The following is a 12906-nucleotide window of genomic DNA, read 5'->3' as shown; positions in this document are numbered from 1 at the left end:
TTATCTTGAAAGGAAACTATACAGTTGAAGTTGAATTTCAACATAAATTTTGCTGTTGATTTCTTTAAAAAGTTGAACTAATTACATTAACTTGGATTTCCATCTTCCTTGTAACTAGACATTCACAGCAAGATCACTGAATCCTATTTGCACTCAGCTCAGCATTCTGGGAAAAGACTGAACATTGATCAATTTGTGCTCACGCATGCACACAGGCATACACACACACACATACATGCACACACAAGCACACATATATGCACCTATACATCACCTCTGTTTTCACTGCACTATTTTTTCATTTCCTTGACAAATCTGGGCATTTTACTACCTCTGTGACTATTACTTACCAATGTTGTTAGCTGACTTAAACTTAACTTGTTTATTTAAATCTACTGCTTAAAAATATTTCTAAAACTAACATTATCCCTTTTCATCTTTTTACAGTCTCTGGTCATTCCTTTTGAATAATAAAAAAAGAGAACATTGTTAAATACAACTTTCACTTATTTATTTTTCGTGACACAATGAGTGAGCCATTGACTACTTTCAGTATTTCTTTCCTACATTTTTTTTTCTATCACTGCCACAAAAGTGGCCACATTTTCTAAAGTTAACTGAAATGGCACATGCTTTCTGCTTTTTGCACCACCTCTCATGTCAAATCCCAGAAAAGAACATCAAGCCTAAACTTATAATATAGAACACCTGGAAAGAGCTCTGGCATTCTCATTTAATTTTTGGACATTCAGTCTGAAATGTTTCATTAGAAAAGTAGGATTGGCTCAAAGGGACATACAGTTAGAAGGTGTCCGAGAGGTCATTTAGACCAATCATCTGCCCCATGAGGCAATTTCCTCCATGGCGTTTCTGACAGTTGCTTCCACAGATCATACAGAATTTAAATTCCTTATCTTGGTTCCAAGAGCAGGGAACACTCCCAGCCTCACCTCTGACAAATCCCCTAACTCCAATCGTCCAAGAGCCAGGCTTCCCCTCTTCCCTTGACAAGCACTCTGCTTTTCTAGCCTTGTAATCCTTTAAATTGGGATACCTCAGGCTTCCAACTCAGCCTGGTAATAACATCACATCTACCTATTTATGCCTAATTCAAACATTATTTCTTTCAAGGAGGCTTGTCTAGTGTTTCTCCAGCTCCCCGAAAGGAAATTCCCTTTGCTGCACCTGACTCTCCGAACCTGTTAGCAACGTTTACCTGTTCCCCAGCACTTAGCACATCGCACCTTGTGTTCTGAATGCTAGGTGTGTTACTATCCCTCTCCTAGAGGTACAGTCCACTGAGGGTACGGAGATACCTGTGCAGTTTCTACATGTTACCGAGTCTTCGTTTTGAACACATTCAAGAATCAATGACTGTCTGAGGTGAGAATAGGAAAGAGACAGTGATTGATGTGTTCATGTTGAACAGAGTAAGACTCCTTATATTTCTGAAAAAGTGAGCTGCCTCCCTCGATACTAACAAGTTAGGAGGAGATTTGACGGTTTAAAAGAAATTTGTTCACTTGATTCCTGTTTATGTGTTGAACCCTGCTGGCCAGCCAGTTACTGGGATAAGGCTTTCATAGGCAAGAAAAGTTTTACACATGTGCCTTACCACTCACTGGAATGGCACCGCCTTTTCTGCCTTTTCCTTGGGCACCCACAGGCAAGTGTGAAAGTTTAAGAATATGGAAATCTCATACCATAATTAACAAAAAGCCTGATAGATGTTTTATGATATGTCCTCATAAGAACTGAAAATTGGTTCCAAATATTATCTCTCAAACTTTTCCTGACGCCATACCATTTTATGTGGCACCAAATAATGCTTGGCTCCCACATACCCACTTAATCCCATTTTGCATTGGAAATATAACTTGGTGATACCAAAGAAATGAGATGGAATTTCTTACATTGTTTAATAAAATAGTAAATTATATATTGTTAATTTTATGAGAGTTTTTTAAATAAACGTTTTCAGTCAATTCCAAAATCATTCCAAGTAATTGCTAGTCATGCTTTGGAAATCATTAGATTAAAACGTATTTCTGCACCTCTGGGAAGTAGTGGAAGTAATGTGGACCACATTACCTCCACGTCTAGAAAGATTTTCTACAAAACAAAAACCAAACAATCATATGCTCTGTGCTAGGTGTGCAGAGCAATGACCATAGAGTTGGCAACATTCCACAGAACAGTCTCCTATCGTTCCCGACACTTCTCTTGGCTCACCCCATCTTAACTCACTATAGCAAAGAACTCTGGGAACCCCATGGACAAACATTAGCACTGAACTGTCATGCATTCTGGCACACACGATAAAACCCTGCATGAACACCCTTGTTTTGAACCAGCACCCACCCTTTTGCTGTATTAGGAGGTTTTCTGTCAAAACAATTCTTTGGTGTCATGTAAACAGCCAAAATGTTCTGTGAGAAGTTTATGCAATCATTTGAATCAGCATAAAGATTAGACATGTGGAAAAAGGGAGTTAACAGAACAGTCCTAGACTCTTTGCCGAATACTGGTGACCTTCGGGTAGACCCAGGGAAACTTGAGATGCATTTCTCAGGGCTCAGCAAAATTAAGTTCTTTATACATTTGGGTTGACTTAGCCCAGTGGAAATCTGTGTTCTATGGTCATAGACCCTCGTTGCCGGAGAACACGCTGGGGGGGTTACACACATTTCCACACCCCCAACTACCCCCACCTTGTTCCTAACTATCTTCCCAGCACCCCCTCCTTGTCCCTCCACCCTGTTTCGTGCAGCCCAACAGCTGCCACCCCCTCCCTTCAGAGCATTCCAGCACTCCAAACCACATTTGTCTAGGTGCGGCTGAGACGCTTTTCTCATTAGTTGTGCTAAACCAATGTCAAGAATTTTCAGGGAATTTTACTAGTCATTTAAGGGCAAAAATACAAAAACAGAGAAATAAGTACAGGGTGTTCTTATGACAAAAGACCTAAAGACTGACACCCGCTCTGCTAGGCTGACTCTTTTTACAAGGCCACAAATTCCTGGTCTTGATTCATGTTCCCACCAGGGTTAGGTGTGCCTCTGTCCTATTACATCCTTGAATAGGTTTGTCACCATTCTGGTGGGGGGGGAGGGTAGTGATATCTTCTTTGTGGCTTCCCACACCTGCTTTTTCATGTTTACTTTACACCTGGGCACTCACTATTACAAGATTGAACTTCACCTTGGGGATGAAGTTGCCTTGGCTGATTTCTGCAATTTTTCCCCTACCTGATCTGAGTTGTCTTTGCAGATGCCTTCATTTGGTTTCTGGGCTATTTTATGGCTAATGGTCCCAGAAATTCTTTCTCAAGCCAATTGGAATTTCTGAAGAAAAATAACTCACCAGCTTCTTCTAAAGGGAAATATCTCACCCATTGTTCTAGATGAGCATTTTGGCCTTGCTGTTCCTTAAAAGGTGACTTCTACTCATTCAACAAGTATTTATTAAATGTATAATAGGTACCAGGCATGCATGCAGACCCTGGAGATAGAGGAGTGAATAAACAGGCAGAAATTCCTGCCTTCATAGGACTTACATGAGAGGAAGTTGACATACAATTAACAAGGCAGAAGTCAGTTATCTGTATGCTAGAGGGCAAGTGTCATGGGAGGGGAAAACAGAGAAAGAATAGAATACCGAGAGGGCACTGGAAAACAGTGTGGAGTGTCCTCAAAAAATTAACACTAGAACTCCCCTATGACCCAGCAATAGCACTGCTAGGAATTTACCCAAGGGATACAGGAGTGCTGATGCATAGGGGCACATGTACCCCAATGTTCATAGCAGCACTCTCAACAATAGCCAAGACATGGAAAGAGCCTAAGTGTCCATCAACGGACGAATGGATCAAGAAGATGTGGTTTATCTATACCATGGAATACTACCTGGCAATGAGAAAGAATGAAATCTGGCCATGCGTAGCAATACGGATGGACCTTGAGGGTGTTATGCTGAGTGAAATAAGTCAGGCAGAGAAGGACAAATACCATATGTTTGCACGTATAGGAGAACTAGGAGGAACTTAATGGGGGACGATGGGGGAGAAGAAAGGGGGAAATGGTGGGGGAGAGGGAGAGAGGCAAACCATGAAAGACTCTTGAATGCTGAGAACAAACTGAGGACTGATGGGTGTGGGGGGGGGGAGGGGGTGATGGGCATGGAGGAGGGCACTTGTGGGGATGAGCACTGGGTGTTATATGGAAACCAACCTGACAATAAACTATTTGCAAAAAAATAAATAAAATGAGATTTACTTATTAAAAAAAAAAAAAAAAAAAAAGAATCCCGAGAGGGCAGCATACACAGTTAAGTGGGAAATGGCAAGATAGTCCCTATTGATAAGATTATATTTGAATGTAAGATCATTTTAGTTCAAAGACTCTTTTTTTCTTAATGTTTATTTACTTTTGAGAGAGAGAAAGAGAGAGAGCGAGACAGAGACAGAGACATGAGCAGGTGATGGGCAGAGAGAGGGAGACACAGAGACTGAAGAAGGCTCTGAGCTGTTAGCACAGAGCCCGAAATGGGGCTCGAACCCACAGACCATGAGATCATGACCTGAGCTGAAGTTCGGCACTTAACCAACTGAGCCACCGAGATGCCCCCAAAGATTCTAAGAAGAAATAAATTGTAATAAATAAAATTTTTCACCCTGGTACATTTGACGCTGCCATAGTACTATGGACTGTCTTCTATTTGTGGATAACCTTTTTTAAAATTTTTTTAAAATAATTTATTGTCAAGTTGGTTTCCACATAACACCCAGTATTATCCTGTGATTACAAGAAGGTTTGAAGCTCTAGCATGTCCTCATGTCAGCATAATGCAGTTAAGGGGATGACAGTGTTTTCATGAATCATTTTGCCGCATACATGAACTATTTTCTGCATAAGGTCCTAATTCTTTAAGAGGGAAAAATGGTGCTATCATTCTCCCTCGCCTTGCTGTCCTTCTTTTCTTTAGGACATTAAAATCTATGACGTTCCACCTGCCAAGAGGATTTCCACCTGCCTCTCTATACTATTTCCAATCCCTCACTGTGAGAAAGCATTAAATCAGTTCCCAATGGTGGTTAGCAACCGGCTGCCTAGGTTCAAATCCCAGCTCTCATCTTGAGCAATTCAAACTAAATCTGAGTTTGTTTATCTTTACAAAGGAGACCACAGAACCTGCCTGATGGAGGATGCTACATATATGACATGAGAAATGTAGAAACGGCATTTAACGTAGAATCTAGTGCACAGTGAGCAGTAAATAAATTATGTGTGACAGATTTTCCCTCCTCATCTGACCTTAACACCAAACCAGTGTGGTAGAGTAACATCATAGTAGTAATAATGGAAGGAGAAGTTAAAGTAGTAGTAGTGACAACAGTAATAATAGCAGTCGTGAGTGTAACAGATCTTTATTCAGTACTTACTAATGACAGGAAATGTCCTAAGTTTATGTACAGTATTTTGGTTAATTTTATCATCTTCAACCATATTTAGAGATAAAAAACAGATGTCATGCTTTCTTCTTTCATACTCTAGTAGTTCAACCTTTTCCTTATGAAATGTATTTCTATTCCTTCCTATCTATCTTTTCTTAATTTTCATCATATTCCACAGCATCTCATTAACTTAAATCATTTTATAATAGTCATTTGAAATAAGACCCCAGGTTTGTTTCCTTTGCCTTATTTATGCAAAAATTTGTTGAGCAATCCTTCCTCTCTATCTCTGAGTCTGCAGCTTCCCCCCCCCCCCGCCCCACCCCTCAGATATTCCTCTGATGGTAATATCTCAGCAGGAATTACCTTGACTTTAAAACCATGTGCATTTTATTTACCTTTGATCACTTCATCTTTTGAGAGATGACCAAAACCACTAAGAATGCTTTTATAAAACTTAACACCAAGTGGTATGCTCATGGCAGCTTATTAAATATTTTGATGACCATTGCATTATTGTCTATTCCCCAAAAACAAATTTTAAAATATATTTTCACTTGTTTTCCTAACAATAAAAATATGATTCTAGCATGATCAGAAATATAGTATGCTGCTATTACATTAAAAAATAAAAATTAAACATTATAATTAAATACAAATGAACACTAATCAATACAAAATCAATGCAACGTTAAGCATTTAAACTTAATATTAAACTTTCACAAGTAATATAATAATAATTAGCCATATTGTGTTTAGTCTCATTTCATCCTGTTAAGAATCCTATAATATAATAATTAAGTTTTATACAAATGAGAGGAATGTAGGTTTAGGGAAATTAAACTAACTTGTTCATAGCTACTAAAGGTAGAAAGGGGTACAGCCAAATCTTGAACACTTAGTTCTAGGACTCAAATGCCAATATTAAATTATTCGAATCTTTTTGTAATAATCTGAATGATAGGGCAGAAGCTAGCATACATTTAATTAAAAACTATCAAAGAGTATAATCAAATGTCAAAGGAGAAACAATTTTAGATAAGATAAAAAACAATTTTAGATAAGATAAAAAACAAAAATATCTTACATGTTTTAAGAAAGACTTATAGTTTCTATTTCAAATTTTTGAATTAATAACATGTATGCTTTACTCTGGTGGTTTCTACGCAATTGCTACATTTGAGAGAGGGAGAGAGGCAAACCATGAGAGACTCTTGAATGCTGAGAAAAAACTGAGGACTATGGGGGTGGGGGGTGAGGGGGGAGATGGGCATGGAGGAGGGCACTTGTGGGGATGACCACTGGGTGTTATATGGAAACCAACTTGACAATAAACTATTTGTAAAAAAAATAAAAATAAAAAAATTAAATAATATTTGAAGAAAAGTACAGTGTCAAGGTAAAAAAAAGTGTTGGCTGATAAAATAAAAACACTAGAAAAATGACTTCAATGATAATGAAGGTCTTTCATTAAATTAAAGGGATGCTTTTTCATAAGCCAACAGAATTTCTATTAATAGTACACTTTACCTACTCACTGAGCAATTATTTAACTCCATATGAATAAAATAATAATAACAGTTGCCTATTTTCTGCAGCTTGAAACTTCCTTTTGAAGAAAACTGTATAGTCAGGAAATGGGTAGGTTGTACATTACATTCAGAACAAGCACAGTGTTATAAGATGTTGCTTTTTATTTTTGACAATGTGTCCACAGTTGGCAAAAAGTTTTGAGGAAATCCTCAGCACCACATATCTCTGTTCATTTTATGCACATGAAGATAATTTAAATAAGATTTTAAATCTACATGTAAAACCACCAATTATACTTGAAAAGGTTCTCAAGTACTCAAATAACAATTTTAATTTCTAAATGTAGCACATTTACAGATCAGAAGTTTAAAATTAATTGAAACCCTCTATTAGTTTTTTAAAGCTAATGTTTACAGATTTTATTAGAATTCTATTTACTAATATTGGCAACAACCAAGTTTCATATGACCACTTATTTTGGCTTCTCAGGAACAGATTTATAGATACTAACTGTATTTTTTTCTGGGATTTTCCTATCTCCATCCTGGTCATTATTCCCAGAGTTTAGAATAACCTGAACCTGCGTGGATGATTATCTTTCTAGTCAGTTTCCATCCAGGAAACTTCACCTCATTTCCTCTTATTTTAAACACCCAAAGAGCCAAAAAGACTACAAAATTTAGGAAGATGATCTGCACAATGTGTTCATTGCAATGATTCCTTTTCTCACTGGCAATGAGGTATGAACAAGGATAAAGGAGTGAAGGCATGGAGCTGGCAGCGGAGTGTAGGCATCTTTGCTCTGGCTCAAATCACAGTAACCAGCAGGATAGTAATAGATGCCTGATGCCAGTTAGGAAACCCAGGGAGGGCTTGAGGGTTTCAATGTGTAGGTGTTTATCATGTGTCCATTAAATGGATGTTAAAACTGTGTGACAGGGGTTTAAAGAAACGTGTTAAGCAACTGTGAAAGCCTGCTTTATGCTTACTACTGCCGTCATGGTTTGTTCTTTCTACATGTCCCATTTTTTATAAATTACAATTCTTTATAGAGTTTCCAGAGCTGACCAAGGCTGAGACAGAAAGTAACAAGCCTCAGTTAGGACTTCTGCAGGAATATTATGGTATTTGGAGGTATTTTAGAGGTGTTTTTCCTCCCCTACACACTTTAGGATGATAAATGGCAAGGAAGTAGCAACATAAATGATAATGATAGAAGAAAGCCTCAAAACCACAAAACCAGAGTGAGGACAACTTTTGGTCCATTCAGTCCAAATAAGGAGAAGGCAGGATCTCCAGGACATATGAGAGCTTTTTCTAAATTGGCAAAGTAAAGTACAACTCAATTCTACCTCTGTGACATAGAAAACTACATTTCACAAGAAGAAAAAAGGGGTACATTTTTCTATCAGCCTTCTGAATTCTTATGTTAAAAAAGCACAAAATTCTAACCTGAAGTATAACCAAATGCCTTGCACCAAAGAAAACCCAGGAGAGGACTCTTTTGGTTGTGTGGGTTTAACTTTGACTACGGGTAAAGAGCTCTGAGATTTCCAGAGATGTTCCAGGTTTCAGAGAATCCCTGAAATAATTTACATCCACTTTCCTTCCCCCTGCTTTATCTTCATTGCGTCCAAGTGGAGTACAGCAAAGAAATGATCTAAAAACAACCACTCTGTTGGTAAGAGCTAAAACACTATTCTCAACACTAGATTCCTTCTATACAATCTCCTCTGGCCTTCTTGAACTATATAGTCTTTTCTTAGGCCATCATTGTCTCTGTGTCTCCTGGACATAATTATTAATTCAGCTGCCAGGAATGCCTTTCCCAGCTTTTCCAACTTTCATCTACCTTTGGAACTTGGGAGTAGTGTCACTTCCTTCAGGAAGCCCCTCTTGACTCAACCTTCAAATAAATTTTCGGTGTCTCTCATATGTGAGGGCAGCCTTATGTGAATTCCTTAATGAGCTCTTGCCCTAGTCTCCTGAATAGAAACAAACAAACAAACAAACTTATTTCCTTGTTTGTTCAATTCACTTCTCTGTGCTTCCTTTAAAGTATCTACATATTACTCATCCTCATATCTCCACTGCTTAGCAGAATGCATATTAAAATTGGTCAATGAATAATGACTGTGTGTATAATTAAGTGAATTAACTAATTCTCATGGAGAGTTCACTTTCCCCATTTTTCTAAAAATCAACATTTTATTAGTACTTTCGCTGAAGTGTTTAGCATTAACAGAAAGGCAATATTATTTTGATGAAAAGTACTATTTAAAGTTGTTCTGTTTTTTTGATTTTCAAATTATTTACACTTTAGGAGAGTAGGATGCTTAAGATAAAATGGCAATTGGCATGCACTGTAAGGATGTTTAAGCTAAAAGATAACTTTGTCTTTGGGGGAACATGCTATTGGTGTGGCCTACTCAATCTAGTTAGAATAGTATTTTCTGCTAGAGTGTAAGACAAGACAAAATCCTGAGCAGTAACCTCATAATGAGTCAAAGTGACATTAAACACAGGGTCCTAAGGCAGAGTTTAGAATTATGAATTAAATTCCTGCTAGGAATTTACCCAAGGGATACAGGAGTGCTGATGCATAGGGGCACATGTACCCCAATGTTCATAGCAGCACTCTCAGCAATAGCCAAAACATGGAAAGAACCTAAGTGTCCATCAACTGACAAATGGGTCAAGAAGAGGTGATTTATCTATACAATGGAATACCACATGGCATTGAGAAAGAATGAAATCTGGCCACGTGTAGCAACATGGATGGAACTTGAGGGTGTTATGCTGAGCGAAATAAGGCAGGCAAAGGACAGCTATCATATGTTTGCACGTATAGGAGGACTAGGAGGAACTTAAAGGAGGACCATGGGGGAGAAGAAGAGGGGAGAATAGTTGGGGAGAGGGATGGAGGCAAACCATGAGAGACTCTTGAATGCTGAGAACTGAGGACTGATGGGGGTGGGGGGGAGGGGAAGGGAGGTGATGGGCATGGAGGAGGGCACTTGCGGGGATGAGCACTGGGTGTTATATGGAAACCAACTTGACAATAAACTATTAAAAAAAAGAATTATGAATTAAAGTAAAAACACCACCATATCAAATCAGTCGAGTAAATAATATATCCATAAATAACAAAACTTTACAATAAGTTATAGCAACTAAAATATGTAATGATTTTTACATCAAATGTTCTTAAAGAAGATACAGTGAAATCGGTAGACAGAATCAAATCGAAATCAAGATACCAAGAAGGCTTTGCAAGTGCTATTTCCAGATTTCACCTAAGATTGCATGCCAGATAAGTGCTTGTTTTAGTCTAAGAAACAAAAAACATGATTAATCAGATGAAACCATTCTTTCTCACATCAAATAAAAAAAGAGCTGTCCAGTTTCATCACAAATGGCATTTTGTTCCAATTCATTTATTTTGGTCCTCTCTGAACAATATAATGTGCATTTCGTGTGGATAATTAGTTTGGATTGGTCAGAAATCCAACATGTATTTCATGAATTATCACACCTGAGTCGCATATTTAACAAGCCTGATATTCTTTCCCTCTGAGACCAAAAACATACTTTGAACAGTATGTTAGGTCTATACCTCCCATAAAAATCAGTTTTTTCCCTTTCTTTCTCACCCAACATATGGCCTAGTACCTTGAACCCATTTTTTTTAAATACTTATCAATTTTAATACAAAACCTAATTAAACCATGGGATATATTTCTTTTCTTTTTTCTCTCTCTTTTTTTAATATATTTCTTATTCCTTTCAGGTACTGAATCATTAACTCAGTTATACTTTGAAAGAGAAAACAAAACCAAAAATGCCATTATTGACGTAATCTTTAAAAAAAATAAGCTACACACAAGTGACTGCTGCAGGATACAGTGGTCTCCCCCCAGGGCTATTTTAGGTGGAGCGGGGGTGCTGATCTGCATCCAAGGAGGTCCTCCCTGACAGGCTGCCCCGTACAGCGTTAAATATAATTTCTAAGCAGTCCGCGGTCAGTTGATAAGCAGCAAATGGAAAACGTATGTGCACGCAGTATACCATCCCTGCAAACGCTTCTGTAATGTAATGTCAGCTGGCAGCTGTTTCCGAACAATTCCCAGCACTAAGTATTGTTTTGAACCAGGGTCTGTGCAGATGTCTATCTCAATACAACTTCTGTATGAACATCTACCCAAGATCCAAGATTCATCTAAACAAAACCGGAGGGGAAAAAAAAGGGTCCAAAACATAATAGCATAACTACTCACATCTTTAGCTTCTCAGCTGCCATTAAAATTTGAAATACGACATGAAGACTCAAGCGTGAGCAAGGTAAGTTCAGTTTTAGATCTCAAAGATCAAAATCACCTTTTCTTATTCAAAAAAGCCAGAAGTGGAAAAGAAAGGCTCCGATTTGTTAGTTTGTTCACGTCTCTTAAAAAGAAAATCAGAAGAGAGGTACTATAAAACCGTCACCACTTCAGTGGATGATAGGAAACTCTTCACAGCCTACTTCAACCTACTTCTGCCGTTCCTCAAAGCAGATTTAAATGGAGTTAGAGCTCCATACAGCTCATGTTTCTCACTCTCAGATTCTGAGGGAATAAAAGATCAGGGCCCCAGGGACTAGTGGCAGTTAGAAAATGGATACAAAACTACAGGAAGTCTAAGAAACTTTGGCTAAACCTTGGGAAGATGTAAATAGATACTACAGTACTGGCTTCCATTTTCCTTAATTGGGATGTTCAGTGTTACAAAGAAAAGAAAAATGGGTTACCAAAGGGTAGGCATTGTGTAGTGTAGGTACTGTAAGTGCCTTTAATAACAATACATTAAAGCAACTAAACTTTCTCATTCATGCCTAATGAGCCAATTCAAAGTCTTCAACTTGAAGAAGACACAAATGAAAAGAACCCTTTTGTTCTTTTTTCCCAGGAATCTATTGCTATCTTTATTGTAATACTTGGCTATCATTATTGTAACTCTTTAGTTAACTATGGAATTTCCAGCACCTGGAAAATAGTAAACATTTAATAAATAATACGTCTCAACAAATATTAGCTGCATAAAATCTCTGCCTCTGGATTAAGTGATACTACTTTTGTAATTTCCTATTTTATGCAAAAAGTACTATTTTTGCCTGTGACACAGCAGATGTCACTTGGAAAAAAAATACTGGTCCCTCCCCAGAGCCTGTGGTTAAGCAGGAGACAGCAGATGAGGTATCCAGTATAGGCTCCTGTCAGATGATGTACCATGGGAAGAGTGAGCAACAAAGAAAGATGATTTGGGACTAGGGCCACAACTACGGAGTTCTCTGCTTCAAAAATTTCCCCCAGAAATAAGCAGCTCTAAGCTGTTTCTGCTACTTATGCCTTCTATTTTTACTCCATGTTGGCATCTATTTCTCCATGAGGCCCAGCTGGCTGGTGGACTGACTTGTCTCCATGCAGCTCCCAAGGCAAGAGTAATAAGGCAAATAGAAGGAGGGACAGTAATTCGTAATTTCAAGATCATGGTTAAGTCCAAGAACAGACAAGTCCAATAAGAAATGCACCCATTAACTGACTCCTCCCAAACAAATATATTCAAAATACCAAATTTTGAAATCTATAGAGAGAGTGGGGGGAAAGCTATTTTAAATATTCTAATAATAAATCCATTGTCCAGGAATTCATTTATTCATTAACTTCTTTCAGTAAACAATACTTCTTTTCTTTCCTTTCTTTCTCTTCCTTCCTTTCTTTCTCTTCCTTCCTTCCTTTCTTAGAAATGCTTATTTATTTTGAGAGAGACAGAGAGAGAGAAAGAGCATGAGCAGGAGGAGAAAGAGAGAGAGAGGGAGAGAGAATCCATGGGGCTCAATGTGGGGTTCGATCCCACGTACTGAAACGTGAGATCATGACCTGAGC

At 38.0% G+C, this 12906-nt stretch overlaps 1 protein-coding gene across 1 annotated transcript in view; it reads right to left on the bottom strand.

The window, feature by feature from the left end:
* Positions 1-12906, bottom strand: part of LOC120226159 (plexin domain-containing protein 2-like) — a 179717-nt gene that overhangs the window by 128490 nt on the left and 38321 nt on the right. The window lies entirely within an intron of this gene.

The sequence above is a fragment of the Hyaena hyaena genome, unplaced genomic scaffold, assembly GCF_003009895.1.
Source record: "Hyaena hyaena isolate Hyena2069 unplaced genomic scaffold, ASM300989v1 scaffold_1613, whole genome shotgun sequence".
Classification (NCBI taxonomy): Eukaryota; Metazoa; Chordata; class Mammalia; order Carnivora; family Hyaenidae; genus Hyaena; species Hyaena hyaena.
The sequence above is the reverse complement of the archived record's forward strand: the minus strand, read 5'-3'. Positions and strand labels throughout refer to the sequence as shown.